Source organism: Bubalus bubalis, chromosome 1, assembly GCF_019923935.1.
Source record: "Bubalus bubalis isolate 160015118507 breed Murrah chromosome 1, NDDB_SH_1, whole genome shotgun sequence".
Classification (NCBI taxonomy): Eukaryota; Metazoa; Chordata; class Mammalia; order Artiodactyla; family Bovidae; genus Bubalus; species Bubalus bubalis.
The window spans coordinates 182141621-182167751 of NC_059157.1; the positions used below are offsets into that span (position 1 = coordinate 182141621).

General features: G+C 40.2%; 1 protein-coding gene across 3 annotated transcripts in view; it reads right to left on the reverse strand.

Moving 5' to 3' along the window:
• The window catches only part of DNAJC13 (DnaJ heat shock protein family (Hsp40) member C13), a 151555-nt gene extending 125853 nt beyond the window's left edge, over positions 1-25702 (reverse strand). For all 3 annotated transcript variants that reach the window (XM_025291713.3, XR_003111073.3, XR_003111080.3), the window contains exon 1: positions 25475-25702. The gene's annotated coding sequence lies outside the window, so the exon portion shown is untranslated. The remainder of the gene's footprint in view (positions 1-25474) is intronic.
• Between the last annotated feature and the right edge of the window lie 429 nt (positions 25703-26131).

The window sequence follows — 26131 nt, forward strand, 5'->3', positions numbered from 1 at the left end:
CGCAAAGAGTCAGACAAGACTGAAACGACCAAGCACCCAGCACAAGTTTTACTAAGTACTTATCATGTGTTAACGATGACAAATAGCATTTACAACCTACTTACTATCTCACTGTCTCCATAACAACTAAGATACAGGTATGATGATCCTCATTTTATTGACAAGAAAACTGAGAATTAGAAAAATGAAATCATTTCTCTAATGTAACAACTATTAAATGGCTGGGCCAAGCTTTTGAACTCAAACTGTTTAACCCCACACTTAAACTAAACTATAATAGTATTACCTTCCCTCAGATTTAGAAAATCAATGGGGAACTCCCTGGTGGTCCAGGGTTAGGACTTCCTGCTTGCACTGCAGGGGGCCTGTGTTCACTTCCCGGTCCATTCCCTGGTGGGGGAACTAACATCCCACATGCAATGCAGCCAAAAACAAACAAAATTCTCTTTTAAATTTAGAAAATAAAAATAAATTTATTCTGACCATATAATTACAGACTTATTGACAGCACATTCCTAAATTAATTTTGAACTAATTCCAATTATCTTCATTTGGAAATATGATTAAGCACCTGCTGCATGGACGGAGGAGCCTGGTGGGCTGCAGTCCATGGGTCGCTGAGTCAGACACGATTGAGCAACTTCACTTTCACTTTTCACTTTCATGCCTTGGAGAAGGAAATGGCAATCCATTCCAGTGTTCTTGCCTGGAGAATGCCAGGGACGGGGGAGCCTGGTGGGCTGCCGTCTATGGGGTCGCACAGAGTCGGACACGACTGAAGTGACTTAGCAGCAGCAGCAGCAAACAACTTTGAAACTCACAATTTTAAGCAGTGAAACAAATTACCATAATCAACACAAGGCAAAAGAAATACAACAAAGAGGATGTCTCCAGGGTTGAAATACTCTACCATGTAGAGATAAATATTTTTAATATTTCCATCCATAGATAAGCTTGGGCTTCCCAGGTGGCACAGCAGTGATGAATGCCTGCCAAGGCAGGAAATGTGGGATCCATCCCTGGGTCAGTAAGATCCCCTGAGCAGGAAATGGCAACCCACTCTAGAATTCTTGCCTGAAAAATTCCACGGACAGAGAAGTCTGGTAGGCTACAGTCCATGGAGTCACAAAAAGTCAAACACAACTGAGCAGGCATCCACTATAGATAAGCTTAATTAAAAAAAAAAAAAAAAAAGTGTTCAAAACAAATACATGACTACAGATATTTGCTACCAAATGGAGAAAAGAGTCTCTTCAATAAGTAGTGATGGGAAAACTGGACAGCTACGTGTAAAAGAATGAAACTCAAATACTTCCTAAACACCACACACAAAGATAGAGTCAAAATGGATTAGAGACTTGTATGTGAGACCGGAAACTATAAAATCCTTAAAGCGAAACATAGTCATTACACTCTTTGACATAAATCACAGCAAGATCCTCTATGATCCAGTCTCTAGAGTAATGGAAATAAAACCAAAAATAAACAAGCAGGACCTAATTAAACTTAAAAGCTTTTGCACAGCAAAGGAAACTATAAACAAAGTCAAAAGACAACTCTCAGAATGGGAGAAAATAAAGCAACTGAAACAACTGACAAAGGATTAATCTGCAAAATATACAAGCAGCTCATGCAGCTCAATACCAGAATAACAAACAATCCAATCAAAAAGTGAGCAAAGAAGTAAGAAAAAAAAAGAAAAAATGGGCAGAAGACTTAAACAGTCACTTCTCCAAAGAAGGCATACAGATGGCTAATAAACTCATGAAAAGCTGCTCAACATCACTCAGTATTAAGAAAAATGCAAATCAAAACTACAGTGAGCTATCACCTCACACCAGTCAGAATGGCCATCATCAAAAAGTCTACAAACAATAAATGCTGTAAAGGGTATGGAGAAAAGGGAACCCTCTTGCACTGTTGATAGGAATATAAATAGATACAGCCACTATGGTAAACAGTATGAAGACTCCTTAAAAAACAGAGAATAAAACTACCATATGACCCAGCAATCCCACTACTGGGCATGCAAGCATGCTCAGTCACTAACTCATGTCTGACTCTCTGCAACCCCATGGATTGTAACCTGCCAGGCTCCTGTCTGTAGGATTCTGCAGGCAAGAATACTGGAGTGGGTTGCCACTTCCTTCTCCCAACTATTGGGCATACACCTGAAAAAACTATAACTGAAAAAGACACATGTACCCCAATATACATTGCAGCACTATTTACAAAAGCTAGAACATGGAAGCAATCTAGAGGTCCATCGACAGATGAATGGGTAAAAGAGTTGTGGTACATACATACAAAGGAGTATTAGCCATAAAAAGGAACACATTTGAGTCAGTTCTAATAAGGTGGATGAACCAAAAACCTATTACACAGAGTGAAGTAAGTCAGGAAGAGAAAGACAAATATCCTGTATTAATGCATATATATGGAATCTAGAAAGATAGTCCTGATAAACCTATTTGCAGGGCAGCAATAGAGACACAGACATAAAGAACAGACCTGCGGACATAGTGGGGGAAGGAGAGGGTGGGACAAATTGAAAGAGTATCATCTTGCCCAGAGAATCCCAGGGACGGAGGAGACTGGTGGGCTGCCGTCTATGGGGTTGCACAGAGTTGGACACGACTAAACCAACTTACCAGCAGCAGCATGGAAACATATACATTACCATATGTAAAACAAATAACCAGTGAGAATTTGTTGTATGATGCAGGGAGCTCAAATCCATGCTCTGTGACAACCTAGAAGGGTGGAATGGTAAGGGAGGTGGGAGGGAGGTTCAAGAGGGAGGGGACATGCGTATACCTATAACTGATTCATGTTAAATGTATGGCAGAAACCAACACAATATTGTAAAACATTATTCTCCTTTAATCAGATCAGATCAGATCAGATTAGTCGCTCAGTCATGTCCGACTCTTTGAGACCCCATGAACTGCAGCACGCCAGGCCTCCCTGTCCATCACCAACTCCCGGAGTTCACTCAGACTCATGTCCATCGAGTCAGTGATGCCATCTAGCCATCTCATCCTCTGTCGTCCCCTTCTCCTCCTGCCCCCAATCCCTCCCAGCATCAGAGTATTTTCCAATGAGTCAACTCTTTGCATGAGGTGGCCAAAGTACTGGAGTTTCAGCTTCAGCATCATTCCTTCCAAAGAAATCCCAGGGCTGATCTCCTTCAGAATGGACTGGTTGGATCTCCTTGCAGTCCAATGGACTCTCAAGAGTCTTCTCCAACACCACAGTTCAAAAGCATCAATTCTTCAGCGCTCAGCCTTCTTCACAGTCAAACTCTCACAACCATACATGACCACAGAAAAAACCATAGCCTTGACTAGATGAACCTTTGTTGGCAAAGTAATGTCTCTGCTTTTGAATATGCTATCTAGGTTGGTCATAACTTTCCTTCCAAGGAGTAAGCATCTTTTAATTAAAAAAAAAAAAAAAGGAAATATGCTACCAATCGGTGATTTCAGGATCTTTATAAGTTCAACAGAAAAATACTAGTCGAACAATGAATTTTTTAAACAACCAGATTAATGAGATCTGAGTTGGGACCTAATTCCCAACAGTGTACTATTAACCTTTTTAATTTCAAGTAAATCTATTTTATATACTCAAAACCTCAATCATTTGTAATAAAGTCATTTCACCTAATAAAGACAACGAATGTGGAAACCGCATTAACACTTTCAGACCCTGAGGGTATTTCTAGAGGAGCAGGTATTAATATCTAACAAACAGTGCTCCACTAGAGAAAGGAATGGTAAAACACTTCAGTACTCTTGCTTTGAGAACCCCATGAACAGTACGAAAAGGCAAAGAGATATGACACTGAAAGATGAACTCCCCAGGTCGGTAGGCGCCCAATATGCTACTGAATATGCGCAGAGAAAATAACTCTAGAAGGAAAGCTGCTAAGTCGCTTCAGTCGTGTCCGACTCTGTGCAGCCCCACAGACGGCAGCCCACCAGGCTCCCCCATCCTTGGGATTCTCCAGGCAAGAACACTGGAGTGGGTTGCCATTTCCTTCTCCAATGCAGGAAAGTGAAAAGTGAAAGTGAAGTCGCTCAGTCGTGTTCAACTTTTAGCGACCCCATGGACACAGCCTACCAGGCTACTCCGTCCATGGGATTTTCCAGGCAAGAGTACTGGAGTGGGATGCCATTGCCTTCTCTACTCCAGAAGGAAAGAGGCTAAGCCAAAGTGAAAACAACGCTCAGCTGTGGCTGTGCCTGGTGGTGAAAATAAAGTCCCATGCTGTAAAGAACAAAACAGCAAGGAACTTGGAATGTTAGGTACATGAATAAAGGTAAATTGTGAAAGTGAAAAGTCGGTCAGTCATGTCCAACTCTTTGCAACCCTGTGGACTATACAGTCCATGGAATTCTCCAGGCCAGAATATTGGAATGGGTAGCCTTTCCCTTCTCCAGGGGATCTTCCCAACCCAGGGACTGAACCCAGGTCTCCCGCATTGCAGGCGGATTCTTTACCAGCTGAGCCACAAGGGAAGCTGGAAATGGTCAAACAGGAGATGGCAAGACTGAACCTTGACATTTTAGGAATCAGTGAACTAAAATGGACCAGAATGGGTGAATTTAATTCAGATGACCATTATATCTACTACTGTAGGCAAGAATTCCTCAGAAGAAATGGGAGTAGCCCTCATAGTCAACAAGAGAGTCCAAAATGCAGTACTTGGGTGCAATCTCAAAAACAACAAAACGACCTCTGTTCAAGGATAACCATTCAATATCACCATAATCCAAGTCTGCCCCAACCACTACTTCTAAAGAAGCTGATGCTGAATGGTTCTATGAAAACCTCCAAGACCTTCTAGAACCCAAAAAAGATGTCCTTTCATCATAAGGGACTGGAATGCAAAAGTAGGAAGTCAAAAGATACCTGAAGAGGCAAGTTTGGCTTTGGAGTACAAAATGAAGCAGACAAAGGGTAACAGTTTTTCCAAAAGAACTCACTGGTCATAGAAAACACCCTTTTTCAAAAATACAACGAAAAGAATAATATATACCCAAATAGGAAAAGGAGCACGTCAAGGCTGTATATTGCCACCCTGCTTATTTAACTTATATGCACAGTACATCATGAGAAATGCTGAGCTGGAAGAAGCACAAGCTGGAATCAAGATTGCTGGGAGAAATATCAATAATCTCAGATATGCAGATGAAACCACCCTTATGGCAGAAAGTGAAGAGGAACTCAAAAGCCTCTTGATGAAAGTGAAAGAGGAGAGTGAAAAAGTTGGTTTAAAGCTCAACATTCAGAAAACAAAGATCATGGCATCTGGTCCCATCACTTCATGGGAAATAGATTGGGGAAACAGTGGAAACAGTGCCAGACTTTATTTTGGGGGGCTCCAAAATCACTGCAGATGGTGACTGCAGCCAGGAAATTAAAAGACGCTTACTCCTTGGAAGAAAAGTTACGACCAACCTAGATAGCATATTGAAAAGCAGAGACATTACTTTACCAACAAAGGTCCGTCTAGTCAAGGCCATGGTTTTTCCAGTGGTCGTGTATGGATGTGAGAGTTGGAGTGCAAAGAAAGCTGAGCGCCGAAGAATTGATGTTTTTCAACTGTGGTGTTGGAGAAGACTCTAGAGAGTCCCTTGGACTGCAAGGAGATCCAACCAGTCCATTCTAAAAGAGATCAGCCCTGGGTGTTCTTTGGAAGGAATGATGCTAAAGCTGAAACTCCAGTACTTTGGCCACCTCATGAGAAGAGTTGACTCACTGGAAAACACTCTTGATGCTGGGAGGGATTGGGGGCAGGAGGAAAAGGGGACGACAGAGGATGAGATGGCTGGATGGCATTACCAACTCGATGGACTGAGTCTGAGTGAACTCCGGGAGTTGGTGATGGACAAGGAGGCCTGGCGTGCACGATTCATGGGGTTGTAAAGAGTCAGACATGACTGAGCGCTGAACTGAACTGAATTGACTGAAAGAAATAAAAGACCTATCTATAGAAAACTATAAAACACTGATGAAAGAAATCAAAGATGACACAAACAGACGGAGAAATATACCATGTTCATGGATCGGAAGAATCAATATAGGGAAAATAAGTATACTACCCAAAGCAATCTATAGATTCAATACAATCCCTATCAAGCTACCAACGGTATTTTTCAGAGAACTAGAACAAATAATTTCACAATTTGTATATGGAAATACAAAAAATCTCGAATAGCCAAAGCAATCTTGAGAAAGAAGAATGGAACTGGAGGAATCAGCCTGCCTGACTTCAGGCTATACTACAAAGCTACAGTCATCAAGACAGTATGGTCCTGGCACAAAGACAGAAATATAGATCAATGGAACAAAATAGAAAGCCCAGAGATAAATCCACGCACCTATGGACACCTTATCTTTGACAAAGGAGGCAAGAATATACAATGGACAAAAGATAATCTCTTTAACAAGTGGTTCTGGGAAAACTGGTCAATTGTAATACAATGAAACTAGATCACTTTCTAACACCGTATACAAAAATAAACTCAAAATGGATTAAAGATCTAAACATAAGACCAGAAACTATAAAACTCCTAGAGGAAAACATAGGCAAAACACTCTCTGACATAAATCACAGCAGGATCCTCTATGATCCACCTCCCAGAGTAACAGAAATAAAAGCAGAAATAAACACATGGGACCTAATTAAACTTAAAAGCTTTGCACAACGAAGGAAACTTTAAGCAAGGTGAAAAAACAGCTGTCATAATGAGAGAAAATAATAGCAAGCAAAGCAACCGACAAAGAATTAATCTCAAAAATATACAAGCAGCTCATGCAGCCCAATTCCAGAAAAATAAACAACCCAATCAAAAAATGGGCAAAAGAATTAAACAGACATTTCTCCAAAGAAGATATGCAGATGGCTAACAAACACATGAAAAGATGCTCAACATCACTCATTATCAGAGAAATGCAAATCAAAACCACAATGAGGTACCATCTCACGCCAGTCAGAAAGGCTGCTATCAAAAAGTCTACAAACAATAAATGCTGGAGAGGGTGTGGAGAAAAGGGAACCCTCTTACACTATTGGTGGGAATGCAAACTAGTACAGCCACTATGGAGAACAGCGTGGAAATTCCTTAAAAAACTGGAAATAGAACTGCCATACAACCCAGCAATCCCACTACTGGGCATACACACCAAGGAAACCACAATTGAAAGAGACACATGTACCCCAATGTTCATCACAGCACTGTTTACAATAGCCAGGACATGGAAGCAACCTAGATGTCCATCGGCAGACGGATGGATAAGAAATCTGTGATACATATACACAATGGACTATTACTCAGCCATTAAAAAGAATGCCTTTGAATCACTCCTACTGAGGTGGATGAAACTTGACCCTATTATACAGAGTGAAGTAAGTCAGAAAGAAAAACAGCAATACAGTATACTAATGCATATATATGGAATTTAGAAAGATGATGATGATGATGACCCTATATGTGAGGCAGCAAAAGAGATACAGATGAAAAGAAGAGCCTTTTGGATGCTGTGGGAGAAGGCAAGGGTGGGATGATTTGAGAGAATAGCATTGAAACATGTATATCATCATATGTGAAACAGATTGCCAGTCCAGGTTCGATGCATGAGACAGGGTGCTCAGGGATGGTGCACCGAGATGACCCTGAGGGATGGGATGGAGAGGGCTCAGGATGGGGAACACATGTACACCCATGGCTGATTCACGTCAATGTATGGCAAAAAACACTACAATACTGTAAAGTAATTAGCCTCCAATTAAAATAAATAAATTAATAAAAGAAAAAAAAAAAAGAAAACAAGAGACAACTCTACACATGGACATCACCAGATGGTCTATATCAAATTCAGAATGACTATATTCTCTGCAGATGTAGATGTTGAGAGATCTATACAGTCAGCAAAAACAACACCGGGAGCTGACTATGGCTCAGATCATGAACTCCTTATTGCCAAATTCAAACTTATATTCAAGAAAGTTGGGAAAACCACTAGGCCATTCAGGTATGACCTAAATCAAATCCCTTATGATTATACAGTGGAAGTGACAAATAGATTCAAGGGATTAGACCAGATAGACAGAGTGCCTGAAGAACTATGGACAGAAATTCATAACATTGTATAGGAAGTGGTGATCAAAACCATCCCCAAGAAAAAGAAATGCAAAAAGGCAAAATGGTTGTCTGAGGAGGCCTTACAAATAGCTGAGAAAAGAAGAGAAGCAAAAGGCAAAGGAGAAAAGGAAAGATACGCCCATCTAAATGCAGAGTCCCAAAGAATAGCACGGAGAAGGCACTGGCACCCCATTCTAATACTCTTGCCTGGAAAATCTCGTGGACGGAGGAGTCTAGTAGGCTGCAGTCCATGGGGTCGCTAAGAGTCATGTCACTTTCCCTTTTCCCTTTCATGCATTGGAGAAGGAAATGGCAACCCACTCCAGTATTCTTGCCTGGAGAATCCCAGGGACGGAGGAACCTGGTGGGCTGCTGTCTGTGGGGTCGCACAGAGTCGGACACGACTGAAGCGACTTAGCAGCAGCAGCAGCACCAGCAAAGAATAGCGAGGAGAGATAAGAAAGCCTTCCTCAGTGATCAACACAAAGAAATACAGGAAAACAATAGAAGGCGAAAGACTTAGAGATCTCCTCAAGGAAATCAGGGATGCCAAGGGAATATTTCATGCAAAAATGAGCACAATAAAGGACAGAAATGGTATGGATCTAACAAAAGCAGAAGATATTATGAAAAGGTGACAAGAATACACAGAACAACTATGTAAAAAAGATCTTAATGATTCAGATAATGACAATGGTGTGATCAATCACCTAGAGCCAGACCACTTGAAGGGTGAAGTCAAGTGGGCCTTAGGAAACAACACTACAAGCAAAACTAGTGGAGGTGATGGAATTCCAGATGATCTATTTCAAATCCTAAAGATGATGCTGTTAAAGTGCTTCACTCAATATGCCAGCAAATTTGGAAAACTTAGCAGTGGCCACAGGACTGGAAAAGGTCAGTTTTCATTCCAATCCCTAAGAAAGGTAGTGCCAAAGAATGTTCAAACTACTACACAACTACACCCATTTCACATGCTAGCAAAGTAATGCTCAAAATTTTCCAATCCAGGCTTCAACAGTATGAGAACTGATAACTTTCAGATGTTCAAGCTCAATTTAGAAAAGGCTTTAGAGAGCAAATTGTCAACATCTATTGGATCATAGAAAAAGCAAGAGAAATGCAGAAAAACATCTACCTCTGTTTCAATGACTATACTAAAGCTTTTGGGACCACAACAAACTGGAAAATTCTTAGAGATGGGAATACCAGACCACCTTACCTGATTCTTGAGAAACCTTTATGCAGGTCAAGAAGCAACAGTTAGAAACGGACATGGAACAACGGACTGGTTCCAAATTGGAAAAGGAGTACATCAAGGCTATATATTGTCATACTGCTTATTTAACTTGTATGTAAAGTAGCTGATCATGTAAACCGGACTGAATGAAGCACAAGCTGGAATCAAGACTGCCAGAAATATCAATAACCTTAGATATACAGATGACACCACCCTTACGGCAGAAAGCGAAGAGGAACTAAAGAACCTCTTGATTAAAGTGAAAGAGGAGAGTGAGTGAAAAAGCTGGCTTAAAGCTCAACATTCAAAAAACTAAGATCACGGCATTTAGTTCCATCACTTCATGGCAAATACATAGGCAAACAATGGAAACAGTGAGAGACTTTATTTTCTTGGGTTCCAAAATCACTGCAGATGGTGACTATAGCCATAAAATTAAAAGATGCTTACTCCTTGGAAGAAAAGCTATGAGAAACTTAGACTGCATCTTAGAAAGCAGAGATATTACTTTGTCAACAAAGGTCCGTCTAGTCAGAGCTATAGTTTTTCCAACAGTCATGTATGGATGTGATAGTGAGTGCCGAAGAACTAATGCTTTTGAACTGTAGTGCTGGAGAAGACTCTTGAGAGTCCCTTGGACTGCAAGGAGATCCAACCAGTCCATTCTAAAGGAGATCAGTCCTGAATATTAATTGGAAGCACTGATGCTGAAGCTGAAGTTCCAATACTTTGGCCTCCTGATGCAAAGAACTGATTCCTTAGAAAAGACCGTGATGCTGGGAAAGATTGAAGGCGGGAGGAGAAGAGGATGAGATGGTTGGTTGCCATCACTGATTCAATGGACACTGGGAGACGGTGAAAGGCACATGCTGCAGTCCATGGGGTCGGCAAAGAGTCCGACACAACTGAGCTACTGAACAAAACAAAAAGTATTAATAACTGACTAGTGGATAATGGTAATGCACAAATACATGAAAATGCAAAAAAAAAAAAAAAAAAGAATATTCTGTGCTTGACTACACATCACTTAAAGTGAGAGTTGGAATAATTGCAAGAGAACCATTGGAAAATGAGTAACAGCAAGTCTAGGGTTCCTCCAAGTGCAATGGTAGGTGATGATTCTATCTGAGAAGACTCACTTGGAATATCTCCCAGTAGCACAGATATTGGAGTGGCTATCCCACATGCTAAACATTAACTAATGATTAGTCCAAGAAGCTAGTATTAGTAAGATATACAATAAAGTTGTTTTAATAATCTGTCACCAAGATAAAAGTGGTGAATTTTTAAAATTTTACTATGGTCAAAGACACACTAGTGGTAACCATCATTTATTGGCTGTATGACTTTGAACAAAAGTTTCTTCACTTCTCAGAATCCCAGTTCATCTACAGAGATGACAGTACTTGTCTCAAAGGGCCATGGTGAGGACCAAGTGAGATAATCTGAATAAAGGTGTTAGCGTGATATCTGGCTCAGAACAAGCACTCAAAAACATAGTTAGTATTTTTGTTAGCAATCATAATAATTATTGCTGTACTTTAAATATACTACCCCAGATACACAATAGTTCTTTTGAATGTTACTACTACAGCTTTCGTTTTCAAGATTACTTGTAGGCCAAGCATTTTTTAAGATATTTAGCAGGGAAAGTTATTAAGTTACTTGATCCTTTCTAAGTCTTTTATCTACTAACTTTAGTCCTTGTGTATTATTCAATGTGTATCAAAAATATGTGTCACTTAGAATTTCTACCTTCAAACATATATTATGTTGATTTAAACAGTATTCTAAAGCTTTTACCTGCTCATTTAAAAATAACTATACCAATATACCAACAAAGGTCCGTCTAGTCAAGGCTATGGCTTTTCCAGTGGTCATGTATGGATGTGAGAGTTGGACTGTGAAGAAGGCTGAGCCCCGAAGAATTGATGCTTTTGAACTGTGGTGTTGGAGAAGACTCTTGAGAGTCCCTTGGACTGCAAGGAGATCCAACCAGTCCACTCTGAAGGAGATCAGCCCTGGGATTTCTTTGGAAGGAATGATGCTAAAGCTGAAACTCCAGTACTCTGGCCACCTCATGCGAAGAGTTGACTCACTGGAAAAGAGTCTGATGCTGGGAGGGATTGGGGGCAGGAGGACAAGGGGACGACAGAGGATGAGATGGCTGGATGGCATCACTGACTCGATGGACGTGAGTCTCAGTGAACTCCGGGAGTTGGTGATGGACAGGGAGGCCTGGCGTGCTGCGATTCATGGGGTTGCAAAGAGTCGGACACGACTGAGCGACTGAACTGAACTGATACCAATATATCATATTTCTTAAAGTAGGTGCAATACATCAGGTTATTATTTAATTCCTTACAGTTTTCCTAAAATGCTTTCAAAAAGAACATAAAAGATAAGCCAAGATAATCATGATAAGATTACTTTAAAAGATATTTTTAAAATTTTTAAAAATTAAGTCAACTATAAGCATCAATTTTATTTACTACATTTAAAATATCTCCCACTTAGGCATTTGAAATTTCAATTATTAGAAATGTACTTTTACCTGAAACCAACCTGGTAGTTTTTTGTTTTTTGTTTTTTTTTCATTGAAGAATAACTGCTTTACAGAATTTTGCTGTTTCTGTCAAACTTCAACATGAATCAACCATAGGTATACATATACCCTCTCCCTTCCATCTCCCTCCCCATCCCACCCCTCTAGGTTAATAGAGTCCCTCTTTGAGTTTCCTGAGCCATACAGCAAATACCCATTGGCTACCTATTTTACATATGGTAATATAAGTTTCCATGTTACTCTTTCCATTCATCTCACCCTCTCCTCCCCTCTTCCCATGTCCAGAAGTCTATTCTCTATGTCCCTTTCTCCACTGTTGACCTGTAAATAAATTCTTCAGTACCATTTTTTCTAGTTTCCGTGCATATGCGTTAGAATACGATATTTATCTTTCCCTTCCTGACTTACTTCACTCTGTATAATAGGTTCTAGGTTCATCCACCTCATTAGAACTGACTGTGTTCCTTTTTATGGCTGAGTAATATTCCATTGTGTATATGTACATAACTTCTTTATCCATTCATCTGTCAATTGACATCTAGGTTGCTTCAATGTTCTAGCTATTGTAAACAGTGCTGCAATGAACAATGGAATACATGTGTCTCTTTCAATTTTGGTTTCCTCAGGGTATATGCCTAGGAGTAGTATTGCTGGGTCATATGCTGGTTTTATTCCTAGTTTTTGAGGAAATAGCCATACTGTCTTCCATAGTGGCTGTATCAATTTACATTCCCACCAAGAGTGCAAGAGTATTCCCTTTTCTCCACACCCTCTCCAGCATTTACTGTTTGTAGACTTTTTGATGATGGCCATTCTGACCAGTATGAGGTGATATCTCATTGTAGTTTTGATTTGCATTTCTCTAATAATGAACGATATTGAGCATCTTTTCATGTGTTTGTTAGCCATCTGTATGTCTTCCCTGGAGAAATGTCTGTTTAGGTCTTTTCCCACTTTTTGATTGTTTATTTTTCTGTTATTGAGTTGGATGAGTTGATTGTATATTTTGGAAATTAATCCTTTGCCAGCTGTTTCATTTGCTATTATTTTCTCCCATTCTGAGGGTTGTCTTCTCACCTTGCCTATAGTTTCCTTTGCTGTGCAAAAGCTTTTAAATTTAATCAGGTTTCCACTTGTTTATTTTTGTTTTTATTTCCATTACTCTAGAGGTGGGTCATAGAGGATCTTCCTTTGATTTATGTCATTGAGTGTTGTGGCTATGTTTTCCTCTAAGAGTTTTAGTTTGACATTTAGGTCTTTAATCCCTTTTGAGTTTATCTTCACGTATGGTGTTAGAAAGTGTTCTAATTTTATTCTTTTACATGTAGCTGTCCAATTTTCCCAGCACCATTTATCGAAGAGGCTGTCTTTCCCCCATTGTGTATTCTTACCCCCTTTGTCAAAAATAAAGCACCCATAGGTGTATAGGTTTATTTCTGGGCTCTCTATCTTGTTTCATTGGTCTGTATTTCTGTTTTTGTGCCAGTACTATACTGTCTTAATGACTGCAGCTTTGTAGTATAACCTGAAGTCAAGAAAGTTGATTCTTCCAGCTCCATTTTCTTTCTCAAGAATCCTCTGGCTATTCAGGGTCTTTTGTGCTTCCATATAAAATGTGAAATTTTTTGTTCCAGTTCTACGAAAAATGCCATTGGTAATTTGATAGGGATCGCATCGAATCTGTAGATGACATCTGGTAGTACAGTTATTTTCACAATATTGATTCTTCCCACCTAGGAATATGGAATATCTCTCCATCTATTTATGTCATCTTTGATTTCCTTTATTAGTCTTACAGTGTTCTGTGTACAGTTCTTTTGTCTCCTTCAGTTCAGTCGCTCAGTTGTGTCCAACTCTTTGCGACCCCATGAACAGCAGCATGCCAGGCCTCCCTGTCCATCACCAACTCCCAGAGTTCACCCAAACTCATGTCCATTGAGTCAGTGATGCCATCCAACCATCTCATCCTCTGTCGTCCCCTTCTTCTCCTACCCTCAATCTTTCCCAGCATCAGGGTCTTTTCAAATGAGTCAGTTTGTCTCCTTAGGTATGTTTATTCCTAAATATTTAATTCTTTTTGTTGCAGTGGTGAATGGGATTGATTATTAACTTCTCTTTCTGATTTTTCATTGTTAGTATATAGAAATACAAATGATTTCTGTGTATTGATTTTGTACCCTGTGACTTTGCTAAATTCACTCATTAGCTCTTAGTAATTTTCTGATACTATCTCTAGGGTTTTCTATGTACAGTATCATGTCATGTGCAAACAGTGAAAACTTTATTTCTTCTTTTCCAATCTAGATTCCTTTTATTTCTTTTTCTTCTCTGATTGCTACAGCTAGGACTTTCAGAACTATGGTTAATAATAGTGGTGAAAGTGGACACCCTTGTCTTGTTCCTGATCTTAGGGGGAATGCTTTCAGTTTTTCACCACTGAGAATAATGTTTGCTGTAGGCTTATAGGCTTATCATATATGGCCTTTATTATGTTGCATTAGGTTCCTTCTATGACCATTTTCTGAAAAGTTTTAACCATAAATGGGTGCTGAATTTTTTCAAAGACTTTTTGTACATCGACTGATATTATCATATGGTTTTTATCTTTCAATTTTTTAATATGGTGTATCACAATGATTGATTTGCATATATCTGCATATATTGAAGAATCCTTGCATCCCTGGAATAAACCCAACTCGATCATAGTGTATGAGCTTTTTGATGTGTTGCTAAATTCTGTGAAACCAACCTAACAGTTTTAAATTTATGTTTGATGTCTTTAAGTTACAGCTTATGAAACCTTTGGAAAAAAGAATTTTACTCTGTAAAAATAATCCCCATTCAATTATCTCCTCTGTATATTTCTTAAATAAGCTCTAAAAGTGGTCCTTGAACTGTTGTTTGTCAACAAAAACTCATAAGCAACCATAATTCCCACTAATAGTGATGAAAACTCTGCAGAATTTCTAGTCTCAGGTGTAGGAGCATAACAGTTATTTATAGGCACATTTTATAAATAACAGCAAACTGTCCCGCTAAGAAAATATAAAAATTGTTAGATGAGATCTTGGTAGCAGCTGTATCATCAGCATTTGCTATTCTGCCAGTTGTTGAAGTGCTATTCAAAATTAGCAAGAGTTTATGTGTTCAAACTAATTACTGCTTAAATTTCATCTCCATTCCTGCAGGACAGTCCCACTTCAAATTCTCAAAGATCTTTTTGATAAAAACTCAAGTATATAAGCCCTTTGTAACTAAATCACCTGGAAAAGATTTCTAATTTTTACAAGTTGGCTTCACTTGTTCTCATTCTATATCCTAATAATACACCAGTTAACAGAGCTTTTCTACAACTTTTCACTTTGTCTTTTAAAAGTCTTGCATGAAGGATTAAAAAGTCAAATTCAAGGCAATAGGCATTCTGGCTAGATCCGCCTTTTTCAATGAGTCCCTTGCTTCATCCTTTCAAATAACACTTAAGGTTTTCACAGTCTTATTACTGGCAGTAAAACTGACAATCCATTTAAAATCATTTACAGATAAAATAAGAACACTCTTTTGGACAATATGGTTTTGACACAAAAGTGCAGGATTTGAGAGTCACTGAGAGACACCCGCATCAAAATGACACTAAGAACAAAAAGTAGTATGAAGGGACTCAGCATCACAAACACTTAAGCGTACTGTTGCTATTTAGTCCCAAATCCTATCTGACTCTTTTGTGACCCCATCCATATATAGCCTGCCAGGTTCCTCTGTCCATAGGATTTCTGAAGCAAGTATACTGGAATGGGTTGCCATCTCCTCCTCTAGGGGATCTTTCTGACCCAGGGACTGAACCTGTGTCTCCTGCACTGCAGGTGAATTCTTTACCCTTGAGCCCTTCGAGCAGATTACAGTCAGGCAGTCAGGGTATAAGCAAAGAATTTGCACACACAGCAAAATTAAGCCTAAGTGCATGGCTTGTGTTAAGTAAAAACTCACACAGAGCCCTTACTTAGCCAGGATGAATGAGTATACTCAGAAAAATAATACACTAATGAATGAAGGAAGGAAATGGTTTTAATCAAGGCTATTTGCCTTCTAAGCACACACTCTGCATGACCAACTGGAAAGGATTTTTACACAAATATGAAAACTTCTAAAGAGCAGACAAGATACTAACTTTCCACCTTGAATTTGTAAAATGAAAGAATAAACTTTTTCATCATTTTGCTCTCACTCTCAAGTAATGAATTAAAAATATGAGTTTGTCTTGAAATGCCTCAAAAAAATATGGGTGTCTAATGTAAATTTCTTTCAACTTGGCTGTTGGTGAAAACTTTTATGTTGGGGGAAAACTACTTTTGCCTTTATTTTCTGACCAAACTCTCCTGCAACAGAACACTGTTTTTCTGCTACACTGTACACTTGAAAATATGGTAGATATTCACATGATAGAAACTAATTTGCGAACTTAGGATTTCCTCATACATCTACGTCCTACTGAAAATGCAGAAGGAAGGAAAACCATTGCTAAGGCAAAGGCTGACACAAGTAATAACCAAAGAGAGAATCCCTTATTACTGGCTTCTTAAAGAGCCTAGTTTTATTTGTAACTGGATTCAAAACCTAAGTGAATTATATCTCTAGGTTAGGTCAGTTTCAAATAAAAGGTAAAAAAATATATATATAAATGGTTAACAGAACATTAATTTTTACCCATATTAAAAAGCTACCACTAGACTTAGAATGTGCTGTGTCTGAGAGAAAATTGATATGAACTTTAACCCTGTTTTTAAATTTTTAATCTTTATGTTTTAATATATAACTCAAGTGTAGACAGAAGTATTTTTCAACAAATCAGTAATGTGAATGACATCTACCATACAGGGACCTTTAAACAGCTATAAAACAGATCACTAAGTAAGGCTTTAGTACACTCTATCTTAGTTTTCTTTACTTGCTGAAGAACTTCAGAGATAAATATTGTAAGAAAGCCAGTTCAAAGCCAAAATGAACTTTCAAATACTTCTACCATCATAGGGTAGGGCAAACTAATCTAAAACCCCCTGATTCTCTTTATAAAATCCATTCCTCTCTAATTAGAAACTGAATATATATTCATGAAATAAAAGGGCAAGAGAAATTCAAAAGCAACCCATAAATCTGAAGAAACACTTAATGTGATCTCAACGGTGGGAGAAGCAAGCATATATACCATAGCAGTTAATTTTGCTGGCCTTTCCTAGTCAATGTAAATTAAATACTGAAAAGATACCTATCTTTTCATATTTTAGATTACATCTGAAGGGATAATTCTTATTTTTAACAAATAGATCTCTATTTGTTATAAAATAATAATAATGTTTTTGCCAGGAAAGATACATGGTTATGACTCTTCCCTTTCCAAAATTTAAAAATGCCTTGAAATATTCACCTCAGGGGGGGGAAAAAAAAAAAAAACACCTAAGAAATGTGTTCACTTAAACAATTCTGTGAAATCAGCGGTAGGGATCATTTACGTATTTCTAGTTTGCACACATTCTTAAAGCTTTCTAGAAGACACAAATTTCTATTTCATTTTATCTTTGAATCTAACTTGGCTTATGCAAGACCAAAATATACTAATTCAATAAACTGTTCTTCAGCTCACAAACAGGCCCTAAATAATCTTGCTCTCACAGCCCCTAATGGTAAAAAAGATTTTCAACTGCTATATTTTAACTTGTTTTTCTTAACATTAAACACATAATGGGGGAATAAACTTCCTAGGCATATAACAAATATAACTTGAAGACAGTAAGCATCAGATCACATCAGTTCAGATCAGTCGTTCAGTCGTATCCGACTCTTTGCGACTCCATGAATCGCAGCACGACAAGCCTCCTTGTCCATCACCAGCTCCCGGAGTTCACTGAGACTCACGTCCATCGAGTCAATGATGCCATCCAGCCATCTCATCCTCTGTCGTCCCCTTCTCCTCCTGCCCCCAATCCCTCCCAGCATCAGAGTCTTTTCCAATGAGTCAACTCTTCGCATGAGGTGGCCAAAGTACTGGAGTTTCAGCTTTAGCATCATTCCTTCCAAAGAAATCCCAGGGCTGATCTCCTTCAGAATGGACTGGTTGGAACTCCTTGCAATCCAAGGGACTCTCAAGAGTCTTCTCCAACACCACAGTTCAAAAGCATCAATTCTTTGGCGCTCAGCCTTCTTCACAGTCCAACTCTCACATCCATACATGACCACAGGAAAAACATAGCCTTGACTAGACGAACCTTTGTTAGCAAAGTAATGTCTCTGCTTTTGAATATGCTACCTAGGTTGGTCATAACTTTCCTTCCAAGGAGTAAGCGTCTTTTAATTTCATGGCTGCAGTCACCATCTATAGTGATTTTGGAGCCCAAAAAATAAAGTCTTCAGCATCTTAATACCCAAATCCTGTTCTCTTAATACTAGTATAAGACTATAGTTTAAGTGGCTACAATTTCCTTTTCTTTGACCCAATACAAAACAGCAACATGTAAACTTCTGGTTTGTCACTTTCCAAAAGACCCCTATTATTCCTAACTCTGTCATAGAGTTTCACAGTTTACAGAACACTCCCAAATCTATCAAGTAAGTAAAAAAAAAAAGAAAAGAAAATTCTACTTTTAAAATTAAACCCAGTAGGTGTAAGTTTCGGGAGGAAAATGGCTAATCTACTCTAAGATTTGATGAACATCCAAAATATATTCTGTATAAGTTTGAGGGAGCAAGAAACCCCACAGTACTAGTCTAAGAATTGAAGCTTAAATATAATTAGTATAGAATTTACTGGAGCTTTCCAGGTGGTGCAGCGGTAAAAGAATCCACCTGCCAATGCAGGAATCACAAGTGACACGGGTTCCATCCCTGGGTCAGGAAGATCCCCTGGAGCAAGAGATAGCAACCCACTCCAATGCTCTTGCCTACAAAATACCATGGACAGAGGAGCCTGGTGGGTTACAGTCCAAGAGATCGCAAAGAACACAATTGAGCATACACACACACATAAAATTTACTACACACTAGAGAAAGTCCCTCGGAGAAGTTAATGGCAACCCACTCCAGTACTCTTGCCTGGAAAATCCCATGGACGGAGGAGCCTGGTGGGCTGCAGTCCATGGGGTCGCTAAGAGTCAGACACGACTGAGAGACTTCACTTTCACTTTTCACTTTCATGCATTGGAGAAGGAAATGGCAACCCACTCCAGTGTTCTTGCGCGGAGAATCCCAGGGATGGGGGAGCCTGGTGGGCTTCTGTCTATGGGGTCGCAGAGAGTCAGACACGACTGAAGTGACTTAGCAGCAGAGAAAGTCCCTACATTCATACCTTATCAATCCTTCCATGATGTTTTCACAGTTATTACTTGAAAAAATCAGAACATCAAAATAATTTAGATTGCTTTAGGGGTTTTGGTGTCAATCTGGTCATTAAAAGCTCCAGTTCTTATTAATTGCATTAAAGATATTACCAAATGGCATGTGCTAAATCTGTGAACACTGCTTAACCAGTGTGGCCTACTTCTATCAGATCAGTCGCTCAGTCGTATCCGACTCTTTGTGACCCCACGAGTCGCAGCACGCCAGGCGTCCCTGTCCATCACCAACTCCCGGAGTTCATTGAGACTCACGTCCATTGAGTCAGTGATGCCATCCAGCCATCTCATCCTCTGTCGTCCCCTTCTCCTCCTGCCCCCAATCCCTCCCAGCATCAGAGTCTTTTCCAATGAGTCAACTCTTCACATGAGGTGGCCAAAGTACTGGAGTTTCAGCTTTAGCATCATTTCTTCCTAAGAAATCCCAGGGCTGATCTCCTTCAGAATGGACTGCTTGGATCTCCTTGCAGTCCAAGGGACTCTCAACCGTCTTCTCCAACACCACAGTTCAAAAGCATCAATTCTTCGGTGCTCAGCCTTCTTCCCAGTCCAACTCTCACATCCATACATGACCACTGGAAAAGCCATAGCCTTGACTAGACAAACCTTTGTTGGCAAAGTAATGTCTCTGCTTTTGAATATGCTATCTAGGTTGGTCATAACTTTCCTTCCAAGGAGTAAGCGTTTTTTAATTTCATGGCTGCAGTCACCATCTGCAGTGATTTTGGAGCCCCCCAAAATAAAGTCTGACACTGTTTCCACTGTTTCCCCATCTATTTCCCATGAAGTGATGGGACCGGAATGCCATGATCTCTGTTTTCTGAATGTTGAGGTTTAAGCCAAGTTTTTCACTCTCCACTTTCACCAAGTGGCTTTTGAGTTCCTCTTCACAAACTTAAATTCTGAAACTTTAAAAACCCCACTGAGGTCACTTTTCCTTTTAAGTAGTCCATAAAAGTACAAGTAAAACTCAACTATGTAGGCTGCTAAATAAAGTTAAGAGCATGTGAAAAGTACTAGGAAATTATATGTTTAGCTTTATTGAATGAATCATACTTAAATACAACTTTGCATAGGTAACTGTCTCAAGTTTGCAACAATGTCACAACTATGTTGGCTTAAGTTACTTGCTACAAAGATATCCCCCAACTCACTGATTCTTAAAGGAGTTTCCAGAACTAAGATTCATACCATAAGGTAAGAGATGTTACTGACTGGCATGTGCTAAGCATCTGTGAACACAGCTGAAGCAGGAAAAGATGTTGAAAAGAATGTTTAATTCAATGTATTGAATGAAAGTAATGGTTACAAGAGTGGAAGTTGGGGTGGGGCTGCTGCCCCTTGAGACACTATGATTAGAAACACTTCTAGGATTTAGGGGATGGAGCTACATACCCCTCAACAAGCAAGACAGTCCCACAGACTGAGAACTGTCCTCAAGTTACTTTCAAATATCTAAGTGGTCATTCACATAGATAAAAGCCTATTTACAGCTAATCCCAGAATTTAGTTTTATATTACAATGCTATGCTAAGTCACTTCAGTCGTGTCCGACTCTGTGCGACCCCATAGATGGCAGCCCACCAGGCTCCCCCATCCCTGGGATTCTCCAGGCAAGAACACTGAAGTGGGCTGCCATTTCCTTCTGCAATGCATGAAAGTGAAAAGTGAAAGTGAAGTTGCTCGGTCGTGTCTGACTCTTAGCAAACCATGGATTGCAGCGTAATAGGCTCCTCCGTCCATGGGATTTTCCAAGCAAGAGTACTGGAGTGGGGTGCCATTGCCTTCCCCGTTATATTACAATACAAATCATGAAATATGTTTTGCCATTTAATATACACATAATTTTCCTGGAATGCATACATCATAAAAACTATGAGAAGTCTGAATTCTCATGGCTTTTCAGAGTATCTGTATTATGTCTGCATTTTTGATGGGTATTTTTTACTGTTTTTTTCAGTACTTTAAAGCTGTCACTTAGCTGTCCTCTGGCTTGCATGGCTTCTCTGCTATAACTCTTATCTGTGTTTCTTTGTATAGAATGTTTCTCTTTTCTTTGGTTACTTCAACAGGAGAAGGACATTTGAATTTGATGCCTTATGCAGGTTTTTTAAGTGGCAGGTGTTTATCCTGCTTGATGTTCTTTAAGTTTCTTGCACCTCCAGGTTGATGTCTGGCATTAATTTCAGATAATTCTTGATTATTTCCTCAAATATTTCAACATTTCTTCTGTCCTCTTCCAGGATCCCAATTATGCATGTATTTAAATGTGTTAGATAGAATCCCCAAGCTCTTGTTCTTTTTTTCAACTCTTTGTGTTTCACTTGGATAATTTCTGATATCTACCAATTCATTGATTCTTTCTTTTGTTGTGTCGGATCAACCAATGAGCCCAAAGGCATCCTGCAATTTGTTACTATGTAGTGAAACTTCTGACATTTCCTTTTGATTCTTTCTTACAGTTTCTATCTTTCAGCTGAAACTACCCACCTGATTTTGTATGCTGTCCACTTTTTGTTCATACCTTTAACATCAATTATAGTGACTATAGTGAAGTCACTCAGTCGTGTCCAACTCTTTGCGACCCCATGGACTGTAGCCTACCAGGCTCCTCAGTCCGTGGAATTTTCCAGGCAAGAGTACTGGAGTGGGTCGCCATTTCCTTCTCCAGGGGATCTTCCCAACCCAGGGATCAAACCGGGGTCTCCGGCACTACAGGCAGATGCTTTACCGTCTGAGCCACCAAGGAAGCCCCTAACATCAATTACAGTCATTTTAAATTCCCTTATCAGACAGAAGCACCTGTGTTAGCCAAAGAGTAATCCTGGTGATTGCTCTTTCTCTTGGGAATGTTTGTCTTTGTCTTTTGTATGTCTTGTAATTTTTTGCTGAAAGTGGGACATGTAATAGGACAGCAGAGATAGAGGTAAGTAATTTTTGTGAAGGGAAATGGGTACATCTTTTCTTTGCTGAGTCTTTAGTGCAGGATGTTAGGAGTTGGGCTGAGTTTATGATTCGCTGTTGCTATGGTTATCCCTGGAGAAGGGAATGGCAACCCACTCCAGTATTCTTGTCTTGGAGAATTCCATGGACAGAGGAACCTGTTCCATACTCTTTGGTTCATGAGGCTGCAAAGAGTCAGACATGACTGAGCAACTAATCCTTTCACTTTTGTGGTTTTATCCCCACTGTATTACAGGCTTCAAACATCTACAGAACAGCTTCTGTCTAGGTTGGGAATGGTTTATTAAAGCAATGTCTATTTGATTCTTTGCCCTGTGCCTCTTTGCATAATCTTATTCCTCATCTTGTACTATTTTGCAGTTGCTTGTTATTCACAGTTTCTTAACTTAGTGGCAGGGAGGTGGGGCTATAGTCTCTGTTGTCCTGATTAAGGTTTAGTCCTAGACATACATTGTGTCTCTGGATCTCAGAGGTGTAATTTTCCTGTTTCCCCAGCCTGGAATTTTGGGCTTGGTGCCCCTCCCTCAAAAATATGCTCTCCCCAGTTTCTATCTTCCCTCAGCTCACCAACAGGGCCTGCTGACAGAGATGCCATTCTCTCTAAAGATTAAGGTTTTTATTCTATAGGAGAGAGAGAGAGAGAATCAGGAGTTTTTCGCACCTCCTGAAAACTCAGCTGCTCTTCTCTGGGTCAGCACCACAACAGACACTCCCCAGATCTCATTCCAATCTTTCCTAGGAATACCCAGTGAACAATGTAGATAAAGAAGTGAGCTCAGCCTTCATCAACTTGTCGGCTATTCAAGCTGAATGCTCTTTATCAGTGTCCAGCTGTGTCTACTGAAGGTGAACGTGAGTTCATACGTACTCTTTCTCTCCTTAAATTTCCGGCCACTGGTTTGCTCTGTGGCCTCAGCAACTTAATAGGTTCAAAAAAAAATAAATAAATAAAAAATCATGAATTTGAAGTTAGTCCAATTCTTTTTTGATCCTACAGTGGAACCAAAGGCTCTTTTTGTCCCAGGGCCAAAGCCAGAGGTGGTTATACTAATTTATAAACTATTTCAGGGTAGTAAAGGAGCTGTTACAAATTATTTGAAATAAAAAGGAGGTCTTTACTGGGTTTGATAAAGTTGAGAAACACTGACTTAAAGGATCTTTTTGAAAACAACTCCCATCTAACCACTAATAAGCATTATGGTAAACATTTAGGCCTAAAACTATTAGTAGCAACAAAATTTTTGATAGTTTATCTGCTTAGATGTGCCTCTATTTTACTAATTTTAAGTAATCAGTCAGAGAAAAATGGGAAAGGTATGTGCAATGGAAACCTCAAATTCAAATAGAAGTAGTTTAGGAATATAGCCAAATTAGTTAAAACAGAGTTTTAAATTTCAATTATAATTTAGTATCTACCTCCCTTCTACAAATTCAATAACAAAGCCAGTATTGTTTCCTTCCACCTAAGTAACCAGCTTCTATTTATTTGTGGATAAAGTTAATTCTTAAAAATAACTCATCCTTTCCATAATTGCATAACTTTTCCCCTTATAACGTTCATATATTTTACTATTTACTACTGCCAGTTTAGAAAAAAGAGGAATATCCATTACCTCCCGGTGGAATACAAATTGTGGTATTTTTCCATGAACTAGACTACAGAATGTAAAATTCCTATCTCTTAATAACCCTCTGACTCTACTTTTCCTCCATTAATATATGCCACTTCCTGTTTTCAAACAAAGAGTATAATGTAAGATTTTTAAACGAGGATGGGCTTATATTCCATTGTGATATTAACCCCACAAGCCAAGTTTAAGATACAGCTGCTTAAACTGTTTCACATTACATTTAAAATGTTAACATGATCTTACATTATATGCTAGTCAAACAATAAAGTACTTCTAAAGAACAGTGAAATCAAGTCTTTTGGGGACACTCAATTATTGACGAGTTTTTTAAACCTCTTTTTTTTTTTAAAGGCAAGTCCTGTTCCATTTCCCCATAAACTCACAGAGTACTGGTAATATACCTAACAACTGTAATTTCCTTAGGCTCTCTAGACTACTTTCAAACCTAGAAATCTGTCAGATCCATCAACCAAGAAGAAAACACAGTAAGACGATCTTTGGGACAGGTCCTAAAAAAATATTCTGAAATTTAACTTTACACCCAAGACTACACTCCAAGACGCTCCAAATAACTCTACAGTATAACCTCCTTCACAATGGGCAACAGCATCAGGTAGAAGCCCAAGGGGAATCAGAGTCGGATCAAAGGGAAAAGCAGAGAGAGGAACCGAGAAATCTCTTACTTCGGGAAACCACTGCCACATTTGGGGAAGACTTATAATTTTCTCCTCTAAGCAATCTGTAAAGGAAAGTCTCACAAGAGAGGTTACCTTAACACCCTACACGATTTAGGGGAGGACACTTTTTAAGTGTACAGTCAAATCCGCGTTTGACTCTAAGACGTCTAAGTCCCACTTCACCCATCTAAAGGCCGCATTCAGAGACAAAATCACAGCAGCGGAGAAAAGGCCCCTATGAATAAGCTCTCTTGGAAAAAGGAAACGCTGAGGGGAGAAAAGGAGAAAACTTAATTTTGGAAAAGGGAGGGGCTGGAGAAGAAACGACGCGGGTGCTCCCCATTTCCTAACAAAACGAAACAAAGCTACGCAAATAAAGTTAAAAGTCTATGCAATACTTGGCAGGAAGGAGGGTCACTGACCCACGGAAACAAGAGTTTCAGGCATCTAGCAGGAAGAGCGCTCAGACTAGCAGGATGAAAGGGAATCCGGAGGGCGGAGCCCAGAGGGCTGCAAACCCAGAGGAATAAGGGCTGAGCGGGGTAAGGATGTGCAGAGTGCAGTGGGGGGACCGTGGTGGGAAGAAACCCTGAAAACGAGGAGAAAAGAAGGGTGGGACTGAACATGGCAGGGCTCTGGGCGACTGTCACTCAGAACCGCAGGGGGGCAGGCAGGGTGGGGGTGGCGGGGTCCGACTACAGGAACCTGACCAGCAGCCTGGGGGGAGGGTAATCTGATTTCCTGAACTGCTGGAGGTTGCGGACCTCCACCACCCTTCCTTTTCCCTGCCCTTGGCGGCCCAAGTCCTCGCAGCGTGGCGAGGGGATAAAGCAAAGCTCGAGTCCGGTGCCCGTGGTGACTTACCTTCGCGGGAGGCTGGAGAGGCTCCAGCCCGAGCTCCTCCTGCCGCCGGCTCAGCGTCCAGAGTGGGATGAGGCGTCCTCCGGCCTCCTCCCCTACACCACTTCCCCTTTCCCCGCCGAGGCCCCCGTAGCTCCACTGCCGCGGGTTCCTGGTGCCGCGGCGGCGCTGCCTCCCCGCCCCCTCCACCTCCTCCCTCTGCCTCTCAGAGGCTCACTCTGGAGGCCGCCATCTTCGCTCAGGCTGTGAGGACCGCGCTCCAGTACGCCTGCGTCGCCCCTGCCCAGAGTGTCACGAGACCCAGTCAGCTGATTTCAGTTCTTCCGCCTCCTGCTCCACCCTCTCGTATGCATTTCTCCGCCCTCCCCGTCGTATTCGCCTGCTTGCCTTGAGATTCCGCGTTCTGCTGGCTGGCTGGTAGACACGCCTTCCTCCCCAAACGCAGTTGAGACATGCGCAGAATCTCCAGGAAGATGGTGGGAGGAAGACTCCACGCCCCGCGCGAAGGGAATCTGTATCTCAGCCTGTGGCTTTGAGTCCTGCTCGTGGTCGTTGTGCGAGACAGGTTATGCACTCTTAATTGTTTTAAAGCATTTAAAACAATTGTTGTTTTAAAGCATTTACCCAGTCTTGACTTGAAATGCCGTGGAGTATCCGCGG